We start from the raw sequence: 17,578 nt of genomic DNA on the forward strand, positions 1-17,578 counted from the left end.
TTAGAACACGTAAACACGAATCACGATGCATAATTTTCAAACCGCGCAAATACAAATCACAATGTCTAATTTTTAAAGCACGTTTAAGCACGAAAATCGATGTTTGATTTTACAACCGCAAAAACGTATCACGACATAGAATTTTAAGCTCGCATGCATACCAATCGCTACATAGGGTTTTAAAAAGCGTAAATACAAATTATTTTATTGGATTGGATTTCGTATAAATACGAAATTCGATGTTTGATATTACAACCGCAAAAACGAGTCACGACATAGGATTTTAAGCTCACGTGAATACGAATCGCTACATAGGGTTTTAAAACCGCGTAAATACATATCGCTATATTAGATTTTTAAATCTCGTAAATAAGAATCGCAATGTACGGATATTTAAATCGCCTGAATAAGACTCGCAACGCTCAACTTTTAAATAAGGCAAATACGAAAATCGATGTTTGATAATAAAATAGCGATTTTAAAAATGCATAAATGCAAAACGCGATATTGGATTTTTAAATCTCGTAACTAAGAATCATAATGTGCGATGTTTGAATAGCGTAAATAAGAATCGCATAGCGCAACTTTTAAATCAGGTAAATACGAAATCGATGATTGATATTAAAATTGGAGAGACTGGACTTGGGATTTCTAAAAGGCTTGTTTGTATTGTTTTTGTTTAGACATAATAAATAAAAATTTACAAGATTAAGTGAATGAGCAAATAAATATTTTCACCCCAAATCCACCTCTATTTTTTTTTTTTTTTCCGTTTGCTTTCACGCCAGACAACAGGGTCATGACGTCTGAATTGCAAAAATACGAGCTATTCGGCGGACGAATAAAAATACGGTAAATCTTATTTTCTGTGAAGAGAAAATAGCTAAAATAAGTAAAAATACGGAAGGGTTAGCAGCTAGGATGTAGTTTGAATTTTTTGTTTATCTTTGAAAATCGTAAATAAATATGATTATTTTATTTTAACAATTGAATTTTCAAAAAAAAAAAAGCGGGATATTTATTTAAAAAAAAAAAAACGAATCTTTTAGAGAATCCGAGTTTTTGATAAAAAGGCTAACATTCGAAAGGCAAAAGCGAAAAAATATCATCTCTGTATAAAGGTCAACCAGTTTTATCCGAAGGAAATGATTTTTTGAGAAACTTCAGAGGGAAGAATGAGGATTTCAATGCTTTCGCTCCGCGGAAAATTAAATTCCTCATAAAATATTTTAACTTGTTCAAAAAAAATTTCGCGGAATATAGCGGGAAAAATGGAAAAATCTTTAAAAAAAACGGAAATCCGCGGAAGAATCTCATCCCTGTTAATAAAACAGATAGAACACAAGTGATTTCGTAATTTATAACACATGACACAAATAAAATTAACTTGAGCTAATCTTTATAATATTGTATTTAAGCAATGAAACTTTTTACAAAAATGGTTTCAAACTATTTTTTTTAATAAAATTTTTGAAGGCACATATTAATGAATTTCCTTAAATCAGTAACCAAATCGAATTTTTATAAAAATGTGAAATTTATATACATCACATCATTGCCAAATTTAAAGAACTTTCTTATAAGTTTTCAGTTTTTTTCCCCAACTTTTAGTAAGTCTCTTTAAAGAAAATTTTTTATTACCCAATTTATTTTAAATTATCATTTCTAAGCTATTAACTACTCAATAATTATTGCTACTTATTAAAAAATAGAAGATTAACTATACGTTTCCTGAAAAAACAAAATAAGAGTCAATTTTTTTTAAAAAAAAAAGTGATATTAAGACAAGCACACATTATATTTTCTAGCAAGAAAAAAGGTTTGGAGAACAAAGGAAATGAAAAGTGAACAATTAATTCATTAATAAAAATATTTGAATTTTGAACATTCTTTTAATTTAAAAGAAAAAAAACTTTCAAATACTAACTTTCTTTATAGTAAGGTAAATTTTCTTCTGAAATGCAAACAGCCGAGCCTCAGGAGTATATTCATGATGAGATGATAATATTGACCAGACACTGTCATGCAATGCTGATACCATATACTGGAAAAAAAATTTACAAGTGAAACAAAACTACATCAACATTTATAAGATTTTAAATCTAATATACAAAGCAAAACAGATATAATATAAATTACTAAATAATAAAACAAAATTGCAGTCAATTTTGTTTGTTTGTTTGTTCTGTTTTGCATTATTTACATTTACATCACATATACGAAACAGATTCTACAACAATGTTACATATTTCAAGTTCAAGCACTCCTTAAACCTAATCTTAGAAGATAATCAAAATGCACCATTTGTCCAGTTATGGTCATAAACTACTTACAGGTGTCATTTATGTTCAAAACTTGAGCGGTAACCTTCATTGGTGGAAGTTTATGAAGAAAAAAAAAACTAGACGTGAAAAGTATTTTTAGTTATTTTACTTACATATGATTGCTTATTGGTATATTTTCGGAATTTAAATTATGTCAGCATATTTATAATCATTAATGAAATATCTCAGCACACCACTAACTACAGAACTGTAGTGAATGCAACTGTAGTGAATCTACCACTACAAAAATACAATTCCATTTCACTAGCATATAAAACATGTTAATTCGATTCTATGGTGGGGTGGCTTTTCATGGGCGAAGGTTGACATCTGCGATAACTTCTCCCCCACATTGGTGACTGGGTAGTTGTTCTGTTGTAGTGGTAGATACACTACACAACAAATAGGGGTGAATTGAAATACTTATCAGGTAAAAATTACTATAAAATTTGCATAATAATCATTGAGGTTTTATTAACTAAGGAAGAAAAGAAAACTAGAAATAAATTGTTACATTTTATTCATTATATTTTGATATAGAATGCTCGACATACTTTTAAAAAAACTGAAGAGATAAGAACAATTAATAAATAAACTTGTAGATCTGTATCCAGATCTGGACAGAACTCTATAGATCTTATTCCCAATCAGAATTTATAGATGAATTTGTCTTACAAAAATTTTAGCTATTATTTCTCTTAACGAATTCATCAGTAAGAGTTGATTGGGCTATGAGCTACGCTGAAATTATTTTTAATAGCATAAAATTAAATTTGCTGGGATCAGTTAACTAGTTGCTACTGATTATTTTTTACACACTTTTACACTACTCAGTTGCAAAAAGGCACGATATGAGTAGACTTGTGCATTAGCAAATTATAATTTTTCTTTTGGCATGCAGATGATCACTACACAACAGATTCCCGAGCAATGCTTCCAACATACAACACTGCAGTCTCATCACATTTTAGTTCTATAAATTTTTTCCCTGATAAAAAAAAAATTTCAAGATTCCTATAGACTGTAAAGGTGACAAAAAGAATAGTGGCATACGAGCATTAATGATCATTTCAGGAATCATTTAAGATCTAAATCCATAAAAAATATTATTTTAAATTTTAATTCATAAGTTTTTTTTTTTTTTTTTTAGTTCAAAATGTAGAGAAAACATGGAAAAAATTATAGAACAATTAAAAAAGGGAAAAAGAAAAATTTTAATAATAAAAATCCAAGAGAAAAAAAATCCAAAAAAAGGGGGGAAATTAATAAAACGCCGTAAATAATCTTTTCATCAGCTCACGCGATTATATCCGCAGAAAGGAGTGTTTTCCAATATTGTATCAATATAGCCAAAGCAAAATATATCAATACAATAGTGTGAGGAGCAATTAAAAGAAAAATTTACAAAAAATTACAACAAATAAAATAGAACACATTAAGTAAAAATATCACGCAAAAACAGAAAATAAAATGAAAAACAGAATAAAACATAAAACAAAATCTATAAAGCAAATATCGAATTCAATTGAACTTACATGAATGGGAATTTTTTCAAGAATGATTTAAAATATTTTTACAATAAGATTGCCAGATTACAAAATATGAAAACAAAAGCTCAAATTGAGGTAAAAGCATAAATAGAGGGTTTTGTTTTATAGTGGATTCTTACTGCAGTAGTGAAGTGCGTTTGATTTGTTAGTTACCAAGGATGGGCCCGAAAACAGATATGCACAAGGTAATATTATACTGGATAATTTAAAGAAGTTAATAATTAATAATTTTAGAAAATTAACTTCTATTTAAGAAAAAAATAAAAAAGGAAAGAGAAAAAAACATGAATTGCCTGTTTTGCAAATAATTTTTGTCATGGATTTGCACATGGTAAAAATTATATAAATTAACAAAGAAGTTTTTTAGTAAATTTATTTACAATAATATACAATTAACTAAATGATTTTATATAGAATTACTTTAGTTGTTGTCCATTGTTTTTTTTTCTAATAAATTTTGAAAGAGTTTTTCTATTTGTTTTTTGGATAAATAAACATTACTGCATATTCATTCAATTCTATTCACTTGATTAAAAATGGTATTTAAATAGATGTTCTTAGAATTCTAAGTAATTAGTTTATTTATATTAAAGTTAAAATCATTTCTTTTATTTTACAAATCCACAAAGCAGATATTTTCTTCTTTTATAATACCCAAATCCAAAAAATTGAAATTAATATTATCATCATTATTACAAAGCAAAAATAATTCCTCGGGGTAAATGTTGTTTAATAAAATAGTATAATCTTGAAAATTATAGATAATTAAATCAGCAATAAATCTAAAAACAAATTTAATATTAAGAGTATAATTTTTTTACTAACAGTGCAAAAATAAGTTAGATAAGAGAGATGAAAAATTGGATCCTTGTGGTATTCCATCAATTTAAAGAAAAATATCTTTGTCATCGCAAAAATAATTATTAAAAATACAAAAATTAATTAGAATTTCCCAATGAACAAAATCATGACTAAGGATATTTTTAAAATCATAGTAAAAATTCAAAAGTACATCTTTTAGTTTAGAAAGGGGAATGCTATTGAAAAGATCCTGGAAATCAAAAGTCACAATATAATTAATTTTAATATGTTTAATAAATTCTAAAATCGGTTGATTGTTAGTGATAATCCAAGAAAAACCTTCTTTAATAATATTTTTAATAATTTTATTTAAGTGGAGTTAGAGAAAATGGTGCCAGATTTAATTAGGTAAGTATTAGTGACATGGGATTGTTCTAAGTTTTATAGGAATTTTATGAAATTTAGGATTGATAATTAAGTAAGGAAATTGTATATTGCTAATTTTAATTTTTAATCTCTTATATAAAGCCAAAAATTTTTACTATTTTTCAACTCCGTATTTAAAAGTGCAATATAGAATTTTTTACAGAAGATTGGATAGTTACGGTTAGCTTTGTCTATGGGGAAAATATAAAATGTTTTTGTAGTTGCTTTATTTATTGAACAATTATAGAAAAATTTGTTGAATTGTTACAGTTATTTAAATTATCCTTATTATTAAAAACAAAGTTTTTAAAGTAATAATAAACAACCTATTTCCATTCTGTTAACATACTTAAAGGTAAAAAGAATCTATTTGATATCTTTCAACAAAAACTATTGAGATCATTAAGAAAGTATTTTAGAAATTTATTAATTGATATATGGTAAATGGGTCTAAATTTTGTGCCTTTTATCATTAAATTCCTAAGTTCTCTATAATATTTAAATTACCAGTAATAATATGTTTATGTTTATCAATAAAATTTTAATCTTTTTTGATAACATCATTATAATTAAATATAGTTCTACCAAGAGATTATATTTAAAGGTTTCAATTATGTGAAATTCTTTTAATGGAAATTCATTTTCAAAAGTATTATGAAATTTGATCTTATTGAAAATAGAATTTTGAAAGTTAGCAAAATATTAATTATCTAAATTTTTCTTTTTATTTGGGGAAATTTTACTCATTTTAGCTTTTACAAGTTCGAAACAAAGTAATGTAAATTAATAAAAGAAAAGCTAATAATAAGATCTTGAAGCTTATATACATCATTATTTTTAAGGGGGAAAATAAAATCTTTAATTGGTTTAATATTATAATGTTTATTAAAATCTTCTTCCATTTTAGAAATGAAATTTAAATTTAATTTGTCACTATTAAGAGAGTTTCGATTACGTCTTGATCTCCGTTTACCTCGATTTGTACGCTTATCTTTTATATGAAGAAGTTGAGGAGTTATTAAAGTTAATCTGTGTATGTTGGAAGGTATCGTTTAGCCCATACAGCAAAATTGTTTTGTATAAAAGTCTGTAGTAATTTTCTTTTTGTAGTCTTAAATCTAAATCTTCTACTATATCTAAATTATTAATCTTGACACTGTGAAAATTATGTTCCCTATAATGATTCAATTCCAGATTATTGATAATTTTATTACTGTTATCAGAAGGGTGTTGATTAATTCAAATATTACGAGAGTTATTGGTTTGTCCAACATATTTCATATTATAAAAACCACAGGTTTACATATAAATAAAATTTTTACTTTTACAAAAAGAATTGGAGCTATCGTTATTAAGAAGCGTATGTTTGTGGTCAATATTAGGGCAAGTTTTGCACCTTTTAACACCACATGCTTTATAAGCCAGTAAAATTTCAGACATTGAATGTCATACCTGCCAACATTGGTGAAATAAAATAGCAGAGGTTTTACTAGGGACATATTTTAGGCTACAAATAAAGTTTTGATACATCATGCAAAATCAAGTAACTCAAAAAGAGAAAGATATAAAATTGAAAATATTAAAAGCAGTTACTGTTAGTTGAAATAAAAAATTTGTATATAATTTTTAATCTCAAAATAAGATTTTTTTTAAAGCAATATTTATAATTACTTAAAATACAAGCACTCAACATACTGCCTGGCAATAGCACCATCTGTTGAGGAATAAGAGAAGTATTTTTGCCATTATCAATTATTTTATCGGCAAAAAGTTACTTTCAAAATTTCTTCAACAAATATGGAGAAATTTGAGAATATACAGGTAAACAGGAGACAGTTATAAAATACAGGATTCCTCATTAAAAAACAGGAGACTTGGCAGGCATGGAATGTAATTCAAAAAATCTTTAGCTTCCAGAGTAGCAAGATGTCTATCCAAATTTCCCCTCTGAATTAGGCTCTTTGTACTGGGTACAACATGAAGAATAATTTAAATAGTGAAAAATATTTTTTTAAACATTGAACATATTTTTTACCAGGCACAAAATTGTTATAACTGTTTCAATCCATAAAAATAGGCTCATAGAGCAACGCCCTAAACACACACAACATCCCAAGCACACGAAATTAGAAAAAAGAATTAATAAACTGAAGCAGAAGGAAAATGAAAGTAAGTTAATAGTAGATAACATTAAGAGCTAAGCTGCATTAAATATGATCACTAAAACATAGCATAATAAATTAATACAAAAAAGGCAACAAAAAAAACGTATTAAAACATAAAACTTATTGTTTTTCTTAATTTTCTTTGTTTTTTTTTTGTCCTTTTTGTATTTATTTATTATGCTATATTATATAGACATATATACACATGCAGAGCATTAATGAAATAACAACAAAATCTACATGCCTGTATCAGGTTTGATCATATGTCAGTGCCATTGTCATACAAATCAGCAACATAAGTAGGGAAAACTGCACAGTGCCAGTATAAGAAACTGTAGTCAGAAGCATCCTCTTTAACCTGAAATGAAATAAATTAAATTTAGTAGAAATATTTTTAATTAGCAAAAATAAGTTTTAAAAAGCTGACAAAAAATAACTTGAAAAGCATAAGCTACAAAAAATGCTTATGACTTCCACTAATACTAATTACTTATAAAAGCGAGAAGAGTTTTAAAACTTATTAATTTTTGCTAATAAAACTGATGGGCTCAAGATACATGGTAGCTAAGCCCTTCAATTCAATCATTTATAAAATTTAACAAATAATTTTAAACATAATTTACCCTTAAAACATAAGATTTTCAAGTAGTTAAAAAAGAAAAGATACTTTTTCTAAATGCATAAAAAAAAACTTGGATAGACATACCGTAATTTTGCAGAGCATACCATGGCATTTATGATTTATAAACATTAAACTTTGGTATGCACTGCGTACTTAATGGGGCAGCCTGTACAGTATTTGTTTGTTTTTTTTAAACTACTTGAGCTAGAAAATTCAATTTTGTTCAATTGATTCTCCAAAATTTCATTATTTTTCTTCATCTCTTTATCTTTTGCAGCAATCTATTTTAATATTTTATGATCAATAATAATTTAAAAAATTAACAATGGATGTGTAAAACAGTTTGCAAGAATGTATCAATAGTGCAACATACGTTCTACCCTTCACACAAAAAAGTCGTCGGTGAATTCCCCTCTCGCAATCACTCTGCTAATAGTCTCTTATAAAGCTCAACGGAAGTATGATTCCACCTTTTTTCTGCTGCAGGTGTGAAGAAAAAAAGTGAAAGAAAAATATCCAATCAAATGAGTTGGGTGAAATGGTTAAATTTTAAAGGTCAAGTTTTTTCCCACTTTCAGGTGAAGATGAACTTTATTATTAAAAGAAATAACACATTCACGATCATTTAATGCTTTAATTTTGGGCAATTATTCATCTATTTTTAAAACTATTTTTTTTAAAGTTTTTAGCTGTTATCATTTGATAGGTTAAAATTTTAGAAATTTAAAATTAGTAGTAAAAAAAGGGATGCTTTCATGATTGTTTTATTGTACAATTTAAGTCAAACAGGACTTATTTTACTTCATTGAATCATTTGATTTAATAATATTTAGGTACTTCAAATCAGATTATTACATTAATTGCGATAAAGCGACGTGAGCAGAAATTTATTGTATTTTGACAACTCATTTTAATTATATTTGGGTTCTTAATCATTTGGCTTACATAAAATAAGAGTATTTTAAATTGACATTTATTAACGTAATACATTTGTGATTGGGTTCAATTTAAATTGTAAACAATTGTACCTGGTACAATTTTGCATACATTTGAAAAGTTGTGATGAAAATTATCAAATTACATAATTTCTAGTTTTAAGTAAGAATGCATATATTAATTTATAGTAGATTTAGTAATTATTTTAATGATTTTCAAAAGTCTAATAATTTATTTTGCTTATAACTTTTTATTTGAAACAGATGCGTTAATTTAGCGATCGATTGTAATACAATTTTGTGCGGCGTATCAGACGGTCTGGCCTTTCTGATGAAAAAACCGTTCCTTCATAGTCAAATTTTACACATATACCAGGTGCAGGGTATATACCAGGGCAGTGTATCTCTGCAAAATACTGGTATTTTTATTTTATAAAATACTAATCATATACCGAATATACATTACAAATCATAAAATATACAAGGGGTGAATAAATAAGTTTTACATTAAATACATGCATATAAAAACATTCCAATCATGTCTAAATGCAATAAGAATTATTACAGTATGCAGCATAAAAAATTTATATTAACTTTTCTTTTAAATCACACAAGAAATCAAGTTTTTTCACCACATTGAAAAAATTGGCCATTTCATCATCTTTAAATAAGCTTAAAGTAAATGTATACAAAACAATAAGTATATTCATTTGTAGCATGATACTAGGCAAACATTAATGAAATTTAAAATAAGTATTAAATAACTTTCTTTATGTTACAATGTTAATTCGGATAGAAGAATATAAATAAAGATGCTAACTACCTAGCAAGATTTAGCTCTATAATTTGTGCAATTTAAATTCTTGTTCAACATATTATTTAAAATTTCTTTGGTAAGTTTAATTTCAAGTAAAAGGTTAAATTTATTATTTATTTTAGCAATCAATATTTTAATAAGGAGAAAAATTATAATACCTTAACCAATGTACCTCTTATGCTGAAATTAAATTTTTAAAAGTCAAAAATATGGTAGCATACAACTACATTTTTAAAAAATAAAATATAGTAGCACACTATTTTTCACTTTAAAACAAATAGCTTTTAAAAACAGACATTCTATTTTCCAAACCAAAATTTTTAAAAAAGTTATTAAATCTCTATAGAATAATAAAGATATAGAAAGCCAATTGAAAAAATATCAACTGCCATTTATTTTGTCTTAAATATAGATACATATTCTGTTTCAACTTTATTTAGAAATAATCTATTTCGTAAATTACATTGCATAGGAACAGTAATCATTAAAATAAATTGTATTGATTTTATTGTATCATTATATTAAACTTATTTTACCATGAGAATTTTTATGAGAATACTTTTTTTTTTCCAATGAGCTGCACAATCAGTCAGGGTTGCCACTCAAATCTGAAAAAAAAATTCCCTGTGTTTTCCCTGTACATATTATACACAATATATTAAGAGGAAACAACAATTACTGTGCTCTTGTGTGAGTTATATTGGGCTAACTATATTTACTAGCTTTAATTGCTGTAAAAACAGCTGAACACACTTAAATAATACTATAGTAAATTAAATAATTTAGTATGGCTGAAAAAACATGATTAAATATCCCGCATAGAGTGGTCACCATTTTTTAAAAGACAAAAATAAGAAACAAAATTCCCTGTATTTTCCCAGTTTGTAAAGAAAAAATTAAAATTCCCTGCACTTTCCCTGTTATTTTAAATGATTTTTAAATTCCCTGTATTTTCCAGGTTTTCCCTGTTCTTCCTGTGCTGTGGCAACCCTGTCAGTCTTGCCGATGAGCAGACCTAGTGCGTTCTCCAGAAGTGGTATCCACTTTTTCAGGACCACCACAATGGGTGAGATACCGTTGGCCATGTTAATTTGGACGTCTAGTTTCTGCCACACTAGATGGTAGCACCAAGACTCTATTTGGATGCTAAAGTGCAGTAGGAATTTAATTTTGCCGGGAATTTTATGAGATAACCATTCTGAATATTAGTGTACACATTCCCATTATTACAAAATTTTCATTTTAAAATATAAAAAGATTTCTTTTTTATTTCACATATTTTGCCAATATAACTTTTGAATTTATAAAGTAGGAAGACAATTAATCAATATATTAACAATATATAGCATTACTTATCAAAAGTAATGTAATTTTATTAGCCAGAAAGAGTATATATGCAATAATATATCAAAACATACTGATGGTAATGCAACATTTGAACTATGTTCAAAATACTTTTAGAGGAATGGGTGTCACAAGATATATTCTTTTTTTTTCTTCTGTGTGTTAACATTGTGTTCAAAAACTATTTTTCAAAAACTATTAATTTCAGAAATGCATGCTCTTTGAAACTTTTGACCAAATAAAAACATTTTAATTTTAAAAAAATGCAATTTTCAACTAGACTCTTAGTGCACCAACTACTAATTTTGTGAAAGATATCAGTGTTTTAATTCAAATAATATGTTAATTAAAGTCATTTGTATATTAAAATCCAGTAACTGAAAAATGCAGTTGTTATGGAATTATTCATCATTTTATGTAATTCAAATAAAATAAAACATAATAACATGTTTTTCTTTTGACTGAAATGTGAAATAATGCTACGATTTGCACTCCTACAGACATAAGCAACCAGTCTTCTTTCTTTTGCACATTTAAACTCACACTTTATAATCAAATAAAAATAATATAAAACTTTGCAAAAGTTTTTTTAATTCATTCTTATGCAAAGCTCTTTGCAATATTTTTTTCTTATTTCCAATAGGCATTGTAATATTTAACACTAAACAGGGCATTGTAATATTTAACACTAAACAGGGCATTGTAATATTTAATACTAAATTATTTTTAAAAGTTTTTGAATGAGTTCAAAACAATTAATTCAAAGGGGAAGAGAACTTATTTAGCAAGATGGAACTGGACTTTACAAATGCTTTTTTTTAATTATATGAAATAATTCCACTGCATAAAATGTAATCTATCATACATCGGAATAATTTTAACAATATACATATAATATATAAATAAATATATTTATTATTGTCAAAAAAATACCCTTGAAAAAATTATGAAATATTTTTAAATATCATGATCAAATTCAACAAATTACTGAATTTATAAAGGAACTCAAAGCATAAATATTCATACAATTTGATATTTTAAGGAATTGCATACCTGGACCATTAAGAGCAGATAAAACAAATATATATAGTCGACACTCACTATACTTTTTGAAAGATACTAATCTTTTCTGTAAAAAAAATAAGTACATTAAAAGATATCGTAATTTCTAAAGCCTAAATAAAAAAGTAACTTTTAATCAGAAAATAAACATTCATGATATTTTAATGTAATTGGTTTAGCAATTTTTTGATTGACAAATATAATTAAAATAGCAAAGATACAGTAGAGTAAAACAACAACATTATTATCTTAAAAGCTAAACTAAACTCAGAAGTACAACAGCTCAAGGAGAACAAAGACCTACTGTACCCATCCTGGTTTTCTTGGCATCTGGGCTCTGGGTTACAGCAGCAGATTTTACAATTGAGTTGTCAACCAAATGTGGAATCCTCAGAGTTTAATCCTCACGCATGTTTGGCACTCATTTTATCAAGCAACTGAAAGCAATGAAAGGCTTAGTTAACCTTACCTGGACTGAAAATAGAACCCAGGACTTTTGACGTGCTACCTCTAAACCATTGGGCATGGGCATTTACTATAGAAGCCACATTATTATAATTTAGTTTTTTTAAGACTATATTTGAAAGAAAAACCAGAAAGACAATTTAAAGCTGAGCTCCAGAAAATGTTGAATTGAGTGAATATAATATAAAATACTATAATACTAAATATTGAAAGGTCATTTTTTTTGTAGATATAGCTATAGCTGCATTGAGAAATACAAATAGCAAAACATTCTGAATTGAAGTACATATATCAAACTTACTAATAAATGAACAAACTTGATTTAATGATAAAAACTTTGAAATGCTTATTTCATTTTTATCACTGTAATTTTGATTAAGTTGATAATTAAAAATTTCAAGCATAAAAAAATCCTAAAAAATTTATATCCTTTTTGAAGATCTAATAAATTTAAAAGAATTAAAACAATTTAAACTGATACAGCATTGAAACCCTCTTTTTGAAAATAAACGATTAAATTACGCATTATTAAGAATTACGACTGCATTATTAAGAATTCGAGTAGAACAGCTGATGGCGAATTGAAGCCTACCCAGTTTCAGATTGATAGATACCAGTTTGTCTGGGATGTAAAGACGACTGGTATAGTAATGCTGACCACATTGCTGCTATCATGCTGTTGGTTACAAAATTGTGAAGTCTTAATCTCCACGACCCCTTTGGCCCATAATGGGCTGTTGTGAAAATGTTTTACTTTGTAGTCATGGAGAGTAAATTAGGTAGCTTCTACATCAGTGTGTTGGAAATAAAAATATATTCTATTTTTATTCTAGGTTATTCAGGTATGATTACCAGCAAATTTAGATAAGTTGACTCAGTTATTTTTAAAAATATATGAATAGAAATATTCTAAAAACATGTGTCATTTAAAAATAATCTAATTATATTATAATGAAAATTTTAGATAATTATTAGATGAAAATCTTATACAAGTTTTGCGCAAATTAATTTAATTTTTACTTGAAACTATCAAGATAATATCACATCATGGTTTTCATTTAGCTATATATAAAATATAAAAACCAAATTTTCAGTAGAGTTAGTTTTTTTAAATTAAGATTTACAAAACTTAAAATAGTTCATACCTTTCCAATGATGATTATTTTCAAAGCAAGGTGTTCTAAATATTCTACTCCCCTCCCAATATGAGTAATTGATTCATTAATAACAACTGAATGACGGTGGAATATTTTTTCAATTCCTTATAATTGAAAAAAAAAATTTGTTTTCATTGGAATTTTTTTTAAAAAAGCAGCTTTAATGGCAATTAATAAACAGAAAATAAAAATTGGATTTCTTAATATTGAGTAGAATTAACAACTTAAAATATACATATAATTAAAAATCCATATGGAGCTTGCTTGAGTACGCAAATTATAAAAATTTATGCCTACATGCTATATATCATACAACTAGATTACACAACAAAAACAGACTATGTGAACTGATCAGCTCTTTCACAGCAAAACAAAGAACGTGAATAGTATATAGCTATAAATTATTAGATATAATATAAACAAGTGGTTTTGCAGTAATATGGCTTCCTTTAAAATAGACTAATGGTAATTGAGGAAAAATTTACGGTTTCCAAAAAAAAGTAATGTTGAAAACGTTAAATATGCAATACTCATTAATTAATGCTTATGCATACTGCTCTGTTTTTTGCAGGACAAATCAAAAAAGAAACTTTGTAATCTTTTCAAAAGCAATTTATAAACCACAGCTGTCATTATTGTCTCTGAAAAGGACAAGACATTTAACCATGTCAGTTGTACTCTATTATAGGTTGTTTTAAAAATTAGAGAAATTAACAATTCCAGGAAAAGTCATAATAATGAATAGCGTCTAAAAATATAAACAATCAACTGAATAAATTATAGAATATTGAGCTGATAGCCAACTTATTAAACATTGGCCCAAAGTTGACACCAGAATCGACTGATATACAAGTTTTATAGATGTAATGTTATAAAATTAGTTTTCTTAAAATACATGCAAAATTTATCTATTTTGTTTCTTTTATCAAATAGGACCATTCTTTGTCCACATTTTACGATTTTTTACTGAATTAAAATGAGCATCACCTGTTGCAAATTTCATTTGGTGTATTATATTAGTCAGAATCTTGACACTATACAGAATCTGATAAAGTATTAATAAAGTAAATTCACAATGAAAACCAAATTTTCTATAGAAAATACATTTTTTAATTTAGCCATTAGGTATAAAATTCCATAGTTAAACAAAGGTATTGCTAAAATCATATAAAACAAAGGAAAAAAAATTAGATTCAGAAATGATGAAAAAACTCTTTACAAACATAATTTGCATAATCCATATCTAAATCATAATATTTAATTACAGTCCCAGGAATAATTAGTTAATAGTCATTTCAATAAGAAATAAATTACCAAACAAAACTTTTGGTAAGATCAACTAAAGAACCAGATAATAATGCCATCAGTGAATTGTTAAAAGATTAAAAACTAATCTTCAGTTTTCTGTTAACTATTGGGCTGATTATAACCATCGCTATGATAATGGAAGAAAAATCTGAAGAAAATATTATACCCACAGCAAAACCACACACACACATCATCCGTCTAAAAGCTGCTCCAACTTTATTTTTCCTTGAAAGTTTTTCTTTAGTGGATATAGATTCCTCAGCGAAATTGTCTGAAAAAAAAATAGTACATTAATATGGCTTCAATCTTTCAAAGAATTTTGTTTTAAGTTAGCAAAGAAATACAATATAAAAAGAAATTATTACCTGAGAGGAGGTAACAATGACAAAAAAAATTTCTCCTATGCCCATTTTTTTGGATCTCATAAAGCAGGACCAAATGTCCAAAAGCTATATAAGAGAAAATATACAGAAATTATTATGTAGTAACATAATTTATAAAAATGCCTTATTAAAGTAGAGTTTATTCAATGAAACTTAAACACTAACTTTGAAATACTAAGTACCTTCTGATAAGTTTTTTGAGAGGTTGTTAATGACTGAATCAAATTTTGATACAGCTGATATTGCATATTCAGAAAAATTTTCTTCTTTACACAAGTCAAAAAATTCAACTAACTCATCTCATCAAGATTAAATGAAGCAATTTGATGGTTACACAATTTAATGAGGAATACATTTTCATACATGCTACAAAAATTATTATTAATAGTTATTGAATTTATTTGCAAATATCAGAAAAAAGTAAAACAATCAATTGAATAAAGTCAAATACACAAGAAATAGACAAGGCATAAGACATATACAAGAATAGACAAGACACAATGAATTCAATAAATATTAAGACAAATTGTTAGGAGACTCTATCAGGAAGTAAAATATCTTGTCGTTCACTACTTCTAATCTAAATAATAAATCTGACTAAATAATAAAACTTCTGGTAAAAAAGGAACAACATTTTATTTACATAATAATTTTCAGACGATTATTTCTTGTTCCACAAAGACCAATAAAAACGTTGCCATGACAACTCGGCAGTTTTAACAGAAAACAAAAGTTAGCTTTTAGCTTACATAAACAGTAATGAACAACTTTTAACATCGCCCCCCCCCCCCTTTTTCATTTAGAGAAAATCAAAATATTAAATATTTTTAAAATTATCTATCTCTGAATGATGAAGATTTATAGAAGCAAACAAATAATAATATTAAAAAAAATAATAATAATTGTCTATGACGTGAAGAAGGGTGTGCGGTATTGGTTCTCGTTAAACTGTGCTACCTTAAAGTGCTCGACTTCGCTCGCAGGTCATCGCGCTACCGAAGCGGGGGTCAAAATTGTGATGGCAAGTTTTCGGATCATCCTCTGGGATGTTTCCCAGACCGGCGCCAATAGCCCATTGTGCAGCTCTAGTGCGACGTTTAAAGAGCAAATAATGGCTGAAAAGGGGACAGAAGTCATAACAGGAGGCACGCGCACATCACACCCCGGAATTCCCTATAATATTAACCTATAAATTTAAAATTCCGCCCAAAAATAGAATTTAATGTATCGAACAATTGTACTGAAGGATTTTTTTATAGAGCAATTAGTGGATCCACAATGGGCCAAAATAAGTTTTGTTTACTAACCGGGAGGAGGTGCTTTAAGCTAAATATTTGCGGGGTAGTCATGTGAAGCAAGGCGCTGTTGGAAAAGCAGTGTGGCAAGATAGATTGATGTCCCGGGGGCCATGGGTTCGAAACCTTGCAACGGTCGAACTCAAATTTTTTCTTTTTTCTTATATTATTTTTTTAAATTTTTTTTGTTGATATTTTAACGTGAATCAAGTGTTCTGTATATAAAAAAAAACTATTTTTTCTTTGGGAAATAGCAAATAATAGCTAATAAACGGATAAATTTCGGATAATTTTCATTTATTTTTGATTTTAATTTATATTATTTTTTTAACTTCTTTTCAATATTTTAAAGCGAATAAAGTGTTCCATATGTGAAAAGAAATATTTTTCTTTGCTAAAGAGCGAATAATGGCAGAAAAAGGGACAGAAGTCATATCAGGAGGTACGCACACATCACACCCCGTAACTCCCTATACTATTTACCTATAAATTTCCAATTCCGCCCAAAAATAGAATTTAAAGTATCGAATAATCGCACAGAAGGATTTTTTTATAGACCAATTAGTGGGTCCACAATGGGCCAAAATAAGTTTTGTTTACTAACCGGGAGGAGGAGTTTTAAGCTAAATATTCGCGGGGTAGGCATGTGAAGCATGGCGCAGTTGGTATAGCTGTGTAGCAAGATAGATTTGATGTCCCGGGGGCCATGGGGTCGAAACCCTGCAACGGTCGACATTCAAATTTTTTCTTTTTTTTATATATTATTTTTTTATATAATTTTTTTTTAAATTTATTTTTTGATATTTTAACGTGATTCAAGTGTTCTGTATATAAAAAAAAAAACTATTTTTTCTTTGGGAAATAACGAATAATAGCTAATAACCGGATAAATTTCGGATAATTTTTATTTATTTTTTTATTTTA

The 17,578-nt window shown here is 27.0% G+C and overlaps 1 long non-coding RNA gene across 1 annotated transcript; it reads right to left on the reverse strand.

The window, feature by feature from the left end:
* Positions 1–1,938: 1,938 nt before the first annotated feature.
* On the reverse strand, positions 1,939–15,270 carry LOC147801112 (uncharacterized). The gene is made up of 4 exons (XR_015430769.1): positions 15,147–15,270; positions 12,038–12,113; positions 7,511–7,624; positions 1,939–2,044 (listed from the first exon to the last, which is right to left on the reverse strand). It is a non-coding gene; the product is annotated as an uncharacterized LOC147801112 (long non-coding RNA).
* Between the last annotated feature and the right edge of the window lie 2,308 nt (positions 15,271–17,578).

The sequence above is a fragment of the Parasteatoda tepidariorum genome, chromosome 12, assembly GCF_982258835.1.
Source record: "Parasteatoda tepidariorum strain Cologne lab strain chromosome 12, Ptep-v5.0, whole genome shotgun sequence".
NCBI classification, from domain to species: domain Eukaryota; kingdom Metazoa; phylum Arthropoda; class Arachnida; order Araneae; family Theridiidae; genus Parasteatoda; species Parasteatoda tepidariorum.